This window comes from Polyodon spathula, chromosome 24 (assembly GCF_017654505.1).
Source record: "Polyodon spathula isolate WHYD16114869_AA chromosome 24, ASM1765450v1, whole genome shotgun sequence".
NCBI lineage: Eukaryota > Metazoa > Chordata > Actinopteri > Acipenseriformes > Polyodontidae > Polyodon > Polyodon spathula.
In genome coordinates this window covers 8,140,963-8,150,296 of record NC_054557.1, presented here as the reverse complement: position 1 = coordinate 8,150,296, position 9,334 = coordinate 8,140,963, and the positions used below count along the sequence as shown (strand labels likewise).

Here is a 9,334-nt window from a genome sequence, read left to right as displayed (position 1 = left end):
AAAAAAAGTAAAAAAGGCAAATCCTCTTACAACACTGTTAATAGGGTTATAGGGTCACCACATATCCAGGTCAATACTCAGTATTCAGTACTCAGTATAACAGTCTGTAGACTGTTAAAATTGTTTTAGAGAGATACGTGACCAATCCTCAACGATTTTCACATCCAATTCCTTTCAGGGAAGTCTTCCCTAGGGAAGCACCATCAAGCCGATTGCCCTCTAACAAAGACTATCAGATCTGTGGCATTGCCAGCTTATTATATCCCCTTCAGTTTTTTTTAGCAATGAAAACCCATGAGTCACATGACCACCATGGAGCCTGAAAGGTATATTCAGTCCAGTAAACACCAACGTGAAAAGTTGGAATCTAGCCAAAGTTGATTTAAACAGGGGGTGAATACACAGACCTTTTTACAGGCAGCTGTATCTACAGTATCTATAGCCCATTGACACAAGGATGTGTGGTATATATTACATAAATCTCCCAGACCAGTTAAACAGGCCTCTAAGCGTTAAAGCAGAGCGTCAAATCTAGGCAACTTGATCTTCATTTAATCTGCTTTAGTTTGTGCCCGACTCGTATTCATAAGAACATAAGAAGATAAAAAAAGTTTACAAACGAGAGGTGGCCATTCGGCCTATCTTTCTCGTTTGGTTGTTAGTAGCTTATTGATCCAAGAATCTCATCAAGCAGCTTCTTGAATGAACACAGGGTGTCAGCTTCATTACCGGGGAGTTGGTTCCAGACCCTCACAATTCTCTGTGTAAAAAAGAGCCTCCTATTTTCTGTTCTAAATGCCTCTTTGTCTAATCTCCATTTGTGACCCCTGGTTTCTTGTTTTGAAGAAGTCCCTTGAGTCGACATTGTTAATACCTTTTAGAATTTTGAATGCTTGAATCAGGTCGCCGTGTAGTCTTCTTTATTCAAGACTGAATAGATTAAATTATTTTAGCCTATCTGCATATGACATGCCTTTTAAACACGGAATAATTCTGGATGCAGCAATATCCTTCTTGTAGCGAGGTGACCAGAACTGAACACAATATTCAAGATGAGGTCTTACTAATGCATTGTACAGTTTTAACATTACTTCTCAATTTAAATTCAACACTTTTCACAATCATCTTATTGGCCTTTTTTATAGCTTCCCCACATTGTCTAGGTAAAGACATTTCTGAGTCAACATAAACTCCTAGCTATTTTTCATAGATTCCTTCATCAATTTCAGTATCTCCCATATGATAATTATAATGCACATTTTTATTGCCTGTGTGCAGTACCTTACACTTTTCTCTATTAAATGTCATTTGCCATGTGTCTGTCCAATTCTGAATCTTGCCTATATCATTTTGAATGACATTTGCTTCTGCAAGTGTTTGCCACTCCTCCTATTTTTGTGTAATTTGCAAATTTAACAAGTTTGCTTACTATACCAGAATCTAACTCATTAATGTAGATTAGGAATAGCAGAGGACCTAATACTGATCCCTGTGGTGCACCACTGGTTACCTCACTCCATTTTGAGGTTTCTCCTCCCTCAGTACTTTCTGATTTCTACATGTTAACCACTCCCTCGGTTTTGTTTCCCTTTTTCTGTATCGGTATTATGTTTGCAATTCTCCAGTAATAATAATAATAATAATAATAATAATAATAATAATACCTAAAGCATAATAATAATAATAATATGCGTATAGCAAAGGGTCCGACCATTTCTTGTCACACATACATCAGGGTCATACTCGTATATATATATATATATATATAATGAGCAAATATATATATATATATATATATATATATATATATATATATATATATATATATATATATATATATATATATATATGTTATCCATATCTATATATATATATATATCTGTATTATATACCCTTAATATTGTAATTAGATATACCCTAACCTGTGGGGGAATGGATAACATTTAACCTAACGAGTGTACTATTTGCACACTTGCGAGGAACATGCAGTATGAACTGAAATAATAACAATAAAACGCCAGAGTATTTATTGTTTATATTTGATTTAGTCCTAAAGTACCTTCTCTCTGGAAAGGCAAAGTAACTGTGTCCCATGAGGTGACACTACTGCTCAAAGTGCGTCCTTCTCCTCTCTCTCTCTCTCTCTCTCTCTCTCTCTCTCTCTCTCTCTCTCTCTCTCTGGGAGGGGTTAGCTAGAGAGGCAGGGACTTGCTGCACATCCCAGCTCTGCCAGATTGCAATGCAACACTAGCTTTTTCACAGGTAAGATTTCATGCATTTCCCGGTTTCCTTACCTGATGCATGGACGTACCTCCATTCAATTTGTCGCTGGCATTTGTGGATTTTGATTTGTACATTCCAAATCTTGCAACGTGCATGAGGCACACCAGAAAGTAATACTATTGCAATTGGATGAATGGAACAGGAGGAAGGATGCCACGAATCTTTGAGTGTCATTTTAGTATTTTGTATTGGTTATTTTAAAAAGTGTCCTGTTTCGAAGGTAAGGGTCATGTGTGTGTTTTTGTTGCTATCACTCCTTTTTTTATTTTATTTTTTTTAAATCTCCATCATATTACAAAAGTACTTTCACTTCTAAATTAGTCCCAAATGTAATTTGCTAAGTGATTTGACTGTTGAGTAATTACATGCGAATGAAACTGACAAAATACATCGATGTGTGTAAAATATTAAAATCATATTGTTAGCTCCTGTCGGGGGGTTAGTGCACTACAAAAAGTCCCAAATTGTAGCATTACGACCGCAAGTAATTGGAAACACATGCGGTTTAATACGAGATAAGGGGGCTTGCTTTGTATCCTTTGTGTTTTAAAGCTAACCAAGTTGATCACAGAAGTAAAACTTATATAGCAAATTAGAATCCCTTTCTCTTTTTCTGTGTGTTTGTCTCATTAATTGTGATGTGCCCTGGTAGTGGTCTAAGTTGAACATCCCCATATAACCATATCAGCGAATAGATTTGAGCCGCCATATTTTAATGGATCTTCCTTAACACATGGGATATCGGTACCTACGGTCATATTTATTGTCTGATGATGTTTGGAATAAACTTCGTGTTCTCTGAGAAGTAAAGATTCTGCATGGCAGAGACTGAGTTTGAATCAGTTTGTAAAAGTGACTAATTTCTAATTTGTAAAAGAGAACGGGGGCATGCAGCAGTTTAATATATTTGACACCCCCTGCGTCGTGGAAATTTTGTTTCTATGACTGATGAAGGAAAAAAAAAAAAAAAAAAAAATCAACCTACTTCTGCTACTGTATAGTTAAGGCATATATAGAGCCTGTACGTGACGTTTTATAATCATCTGGAACTGTGGTGCACATCGTTGTTTTATTTACATTCTTAAGTAAACGGTAATTGTTATGCATTTATTTATGTGATTTGTCAGATGTGTGTGCTATAGGGTCTTTAAAGTGTATGTCTTGGCTTTTGAAGAACAACACATTTAATACATCACGTTTTCTAACATGGGTTATGTTCTCAGTGTTGTGTATTGACAGATGTAATATTTATTTATTTATTTTTATTTATGTATGTATGTATGTATTTTTTTAAATACCGTCTCAAAAACATTTACCCTATGCAATTGCCCAGAACTTTATCTGAGACTCCGATACCTTGTTTCAGTATTGAGACGTTCTTTGCTTGGCACTCTCCTGTCTTTTGTTGCCCAGGTATCTATCTATGTAACATTTAGGAAACGTGGTAGCACTTTTTTTTTCCGATTAGCGGAAATACTGCTGCAATTACCCAGACAGTTAAACATTTGAATGCAGATATGACGACGATCATTAATCACAGAATAGGCGTTTATCCGATATTGTTTTAGGATTATGTTAGTAAGAATCCTTTTCAAATTGAAGGTAAAAATCCTGGTTTACTCGCATTGTTGCATGCCTTTGCGGTGTGTCGCACCCCCCGAGTACTATGGGATTAATTTGTGTTGGGTAATTGCTTACACTAGGATTTGGGAACAAATGACAAAACGCCAATAACGTATAAACAAACCGTATGCATTAATGGGATTAATGCAATTTCCTTGCAAACAATCCTTCAGTGTCACAAGTATAATGCAGTATTTAACAGTACTGTAATTGTACAATGATGTAATATGTCCTACAGTGCACAGTAGGTACTCTGTTTACTGTGCAAAATTGCATATTTCTGTAGAGGATGATGGTGGCTGGTTATAGTTCAGAGGTCGTAGAATGCCCTGTGGAGCTTGTTTTGGTCTCCTGAAGATCTGTTGGCAATGGTACTGTAATTTACAGAGCCATACACAGACTGCATCTCTCAGGATATCTGGAATGAATGACCTGGGTCAAAGGTTAACCCTTTGAGACCGTTAGGAATGATTGAAAGCAGTCTATCGGTAAGATTGGTTAAGGGGGGTGGAAGTAAAGAGCAGTTTTAAATTACTTTCTCCTGAAGAGTTCAACAACTCCTCTGATGTACCCTGTTTAAGATGCACACTCTTGGTCTCTGTAAATGGAAACATGAGTGGCAGTGTTCAAAGAAACCTACAATGCACAGTGTAATTTACATTTCAGACTTTTTACGTTGCTTCATGTCTCTTGGCCTCCAACAATAGTTTTTAAAATTGGTTTATTTTATTACTGTGTTTCCCGTGATGTCAAGCTGGAGAGTGGTGTGTTTTGATATTTGAGACTGAGGTTTAAATATGCATGTTTAAGCTGGGGTTTTGCGATTGCCACATCTGAAGTGTAAAAACCTGAAAACAGCCTTTGCTAAAATTAAAATATGCAAACCCCCCCCCCCCCCCCCCCCCCCCCCCCCCCCCCCCCCCCCCCCCCCCCCCCCCCCCCCCCCCCCCCCCCCCCCCCCCCCCCCCCCCCCCCCCCCCCCCCCCCCCCCCCCCCCCCCCCCCCCCCCCCCCCCCCCCCCCCCCCCCCCCCCCCCCCCCCCCCCCCCCCAAGATTTCCTACCATCACAATTACTAATATTCCTGAATGCAGTTCTACTTTAGAAACAAAGTGGGAAGTGAGCTGAAGTCTACTGGTTCATCATTACCATATCATACGAATTTAATGCATATTTTTTATATTTAAAAATATTGATTGACTGAGCATTTGTAATACTCTAGAGTTTGCATAGGAGATCCAAAGTGAAGAAGGTCAAGAACTAAATTCCCTAGAACCATAGCTTTTTAATCAAGTTCTTGGAATTACCAGCAGTACCTAATTGGTAGACCTCAGAGTCTACCCTTGAGGTTAAGGAAGCCTAAATCAATGTCAGTTTAAATAAATAGTTATTATTTTTTGGAAATGTTAGCATGCTACCTATGGAGGTACATATTTAATAATTGGTCTAGTTGTAGATACAAGTGTTGGCAGGCATGCTGCTATACCAGCTGATAAGCCTGCTATTTTTTGTGTGGCTGTGACAATAATTTCTTGTCTCCTTTATTAGCTGGTTTAATTAAGCTGTTAAATTGAAATGTATTTGGGCTTGATGATCTGTAAGTAGGCTTTAACGCAGAAACTGTTCATATTCCATTAGTACTTAGAATGGCAGGAAGTTGACACTGGATTCAAAGGAAGAAAGGGATGTTTGAAATTGCTGTGCAAGTCACCTTTTGACAGGTTTATGAGGATGCGTAAAGCAGTGGTTATGGATTTCCTGTTTGAACCTTGGTCTATCAGAAAGAGCACCATTCATATACATCTCTAAATGAGCTGTAATTCTAAGTTTTTAAAAAGGACTGTGTTCAAGAACCATTTGGTGCACTACAATGAGGTTTGCATTGCTTTTGGTTATACGTAAATGGATTGTTGACTTTTGGTGGATAAACTAAAGTTAAATAGTCATGAAACTCTGGAAAGATTCAACAATGAATCCATTCATTGATTATTGATTGTCATAGCTTTTATTTTGTGAGAATCAGTTAGTCACTTTGTCTCCCTATTTGGAGACTCGCTTAGCAAGCTACTTTAAGTCTATTCTTGCAGGTTGCTAGACTAAAGCTTATCTGTTTGAATTTGTTTTCTGATGGAAAATGGTAGAATGACACAATCGCCTTTCAGCGTTTCAGTAATAGTTCTCAATGCTTATTATATTATTATCTCTAATAGTCAAATGCATTTTTTAATGTTGTAGTCTTTTTTTGTGAAGTCTACTTTTGAATACTTGTGGCAAAATGCCCTCCAGTGTGTGTATTTTGTGTTATCTGTGTGTGTTAATGTTGGTGTATAGTCATTGGTACACGGGATATAAACGGGTCTGTGTAACACGAGTGTTTAAAATGTATATGTGTATTTAGGCATGAGGATTGCACAGCACTTCACGTGCAAGTAAAAAGTAATAGTATGTGAGCACGGGGAATTGCACTTTATTAATTCACGTGCAGTTGTACCGCGACTCCAATTGAATAATTGATTAGCAATCGAGTCTCGGTACAGCTGCATAAAAGCAACATGTTTTCACCCACTCTGGGTTGTGTGTTCGGTGAGTGGAGAACGGGATTGGAGATAGTAATAATCATAATCATTAAAATATCTGCTCACCGTGTTTTGTCTGTATAGTCCGTTTTGTTTGTCTTTTTATTTTGGCGACAAGTGCCGTGTCCTATATTTTTGTATGTTACAACAGTTTATTTCCTGTCTGTTCTGTTCACTCATTAAATGCTGAGTGAAGCCATTCGCTCAGCTCCACCAAACTCCATCTCTCTTGTTGTTTATTTCCTGCTTCTGGTCTGACGTCACCCACTCCAGCCGTCTTTGTGACAATACTACATTGTTATTTATCAATTATTTGTTTTATTCTCCAGTGGTCTTTTTAGTATTGGTTTGTACTGTTTTTAAATAAACAGGTGTATGTGATTTTTTTTTTTGTAGACATGTTGGTTTCATTAAGTAAAAATATTTAAGTACAAGACAATATTGTGTAGCGAGATATAAAGTAGTATAAAACAAAGCCCAAAACTAATTTGTCTAATGTAAGTATTCGGGTGCCCCTGACTCTGTACTGCTGCTGTTCCATTTTATGTATTTATTTCTAAGTGTTCTGACAGCTTTCAACCATGCGGACAATCAATGTGTTTCGAGTTATACCAATCTTTATAAAATAAATTGAGTGTAGTACCACTTTGGTAGTTTATCCATATGGTCGCCTCTCAAGAACATACACTCAAATTCTCCTTTTTTTAATATAGAACCCTAATGGCACTTCTATAAATTACATGACCCTTGAGAGACTACTAAACCAACAGCTGCTGGTCTTTCAGAGGTTCATGACAAGCATTAAGCTAATTCACTGATCCAGGTTCTCAGAAGCAAAGAAAAACAGATTTTGTTTTTGCTGTAATGATAGGATATATGTTTAAAATAAGTAAGTGGTGGCTGAAGTTGGCATTAAGTGAATGTAATTGTGGTATATGCCGTGTAAAAACAGTGGCCTAGGAGACAGCAGCAGTGTTTTTAAATGGTCAGTCACTGGTAGTTCTCACCCACCAATTACTGTAGTGGTAATTGTGTGTATGTAAGTGTTTTCAACCATTGCCTCAAATGAAAAGTGCAAGTCTAAAACGGCTGCTCTTGGGCATGTTGGCCAGGTGCCAGGAGAGTGTGCAAATTCTACTGTGGGTGGAATAGAAATCAAAATTGCCATGAGAATAGGGTTGTTCCTTTTGACGACTCATCATAGTTTTTGCTAAGCCCTATGTGCACTGAAAGCACAGTTACCAGCAAGTGGATCATGCCGGAAATGCAGTATACATTTATTAAAAGAGCACATGTATTTATTTATTCATTTATCCTATTTTTTTTTTTATCGGTTTGCTTGCCCTACCCATCATTTTCATTCCTACTCAAATATTTAAATTGCTGTCGATAAGGGAATATGCCATGGCCCAACTGAAGATATCGGATATAATTTACAAGTTAGCGTAGCCACAGGTGATGTCATAGAGAGGTTATGGCCTAACAAGTAAAGCAACCGAATGCTTTCGTTTCAGCCGTGGCTACAGTGCTATCATTAATTAAGCAAGTCTGCTGTTACTATGTATAGTGTGTGGCCCAGGCTTATTCTGTTATGTCCACAGAATCTCCCAATATGTGTCACAAGTAACACATTTATTTTTAGATTTATTAATCTTTGTAAAATGTTCACACTTGCAGTGAAAGAACATGAATTATATTTCCTGTATATACATAAGTTATAATACTTGTATTTTTCTATACTAGAAACCCAAATGCTTTTAGCATGTTTTTATAATTAGCATCAGGCTGCACTATTAGTCTGGCAGTTCGCTGAGATATTATGGCATGTAGGCTAGTTGCACAAATTGCCACCTCAGGATTGCAAGGAACTGCTGAGTACCGGCTTGCCAGCATCAACTGATAAAATACTATCCCTCAGCTGTTTACAGAATGAAAATGTACAGTCTACGCTCCACAAGGGTTGCATGAATGATACAGTAAGTACAAACAGTATCAATAGCTGTAATACACTGCCCTGAGCCTACAGTGTGTGGGCAGAATTGGAATATTGAATATTGAAGACTCCACTGTGTTTCAAATTAGAAGTGGCTGGCTGCCAGTGTTGCCTCTCATTGTTACTTGTGCTTGGCAGTGCCATTGTAAAAATATTTGTTGAAATTTGTTACATTGAGGAAGTGGCTTTTTTCTTATGATATGGGTAGGTGGGTACAGCACTGCCATTTGATAAGAGCAGTCAATTAATCCCATGTATATGTATTTTACTGGCCTCTTTTATGCGTTGCCTATGTTGTAAATTCATAGTAGATTACTTCTATTTTACAATGAAGAGCAATGAGACGTTTCTGGAAGAATCCTTTTTTTTTTTTTTTAATTAGGTTCCATACTGTAAAGCTTGCCATCTACAATTGTGGAGTCATTGTGAGCAGCAAGAGTTGGGAATTGGAATTAAATATAGATAACGGGGAGCTTTATAAAATGGTGAACATGTTTACAGACATATTCATTTATTAAGAATGACTTCAGAATTTTGCAGTATAGAGACCAATGATCAATGAATGTTCAGTGCTTAATACATGATTGTTCGATCTAGCATTGTTTTAGTTCATTTAACTAGACAGCCAGCTTGAAGTATGACATCACCGTGACTATAGAACTGCTAGCAGCTGGAAATGTATTGCTGTTCAGCTGGCTGTTTGTCTTAATAGACTCATACAGTTAAACGTTTTTGTCTTTGTTTGTCTCACTTCTCCTTATGTGACCTTGAGTCCTTGCATCAGCAGCATGCTGTTTATATAGGCCTATGTATAGTATTTCTCAATGTTTAAATTGCTTAGGTTCTGGTTGGTAAAATGTT

The 9,334-nt window shown here is 37.4% G+C and overlaps 1 protein-coding gene across 2 annotated transcripts in view; it reads left to right on the top strand.

Annotated features, from left to right (window-relative positions):
• Window positions 1–2,187: 2,187 nt before the first annotated feature.
• tln2b (talin 2b) overlaps window positions 2,188–9,334 on the top strand; it is a 135,500-nt gene continuing 128,353 nt past the window's right edge. For both annotated transcript variants that reach the window (XM_041226352.1, XM_041226351.1), the window contains exon 1: window positions 2,188–2,262. The gene's annotated coding sequence lies outside the window, so the exon portion shown is untranslated. The remainder of the gene's footprint in view (window positions 2,263–9,334) is intronic.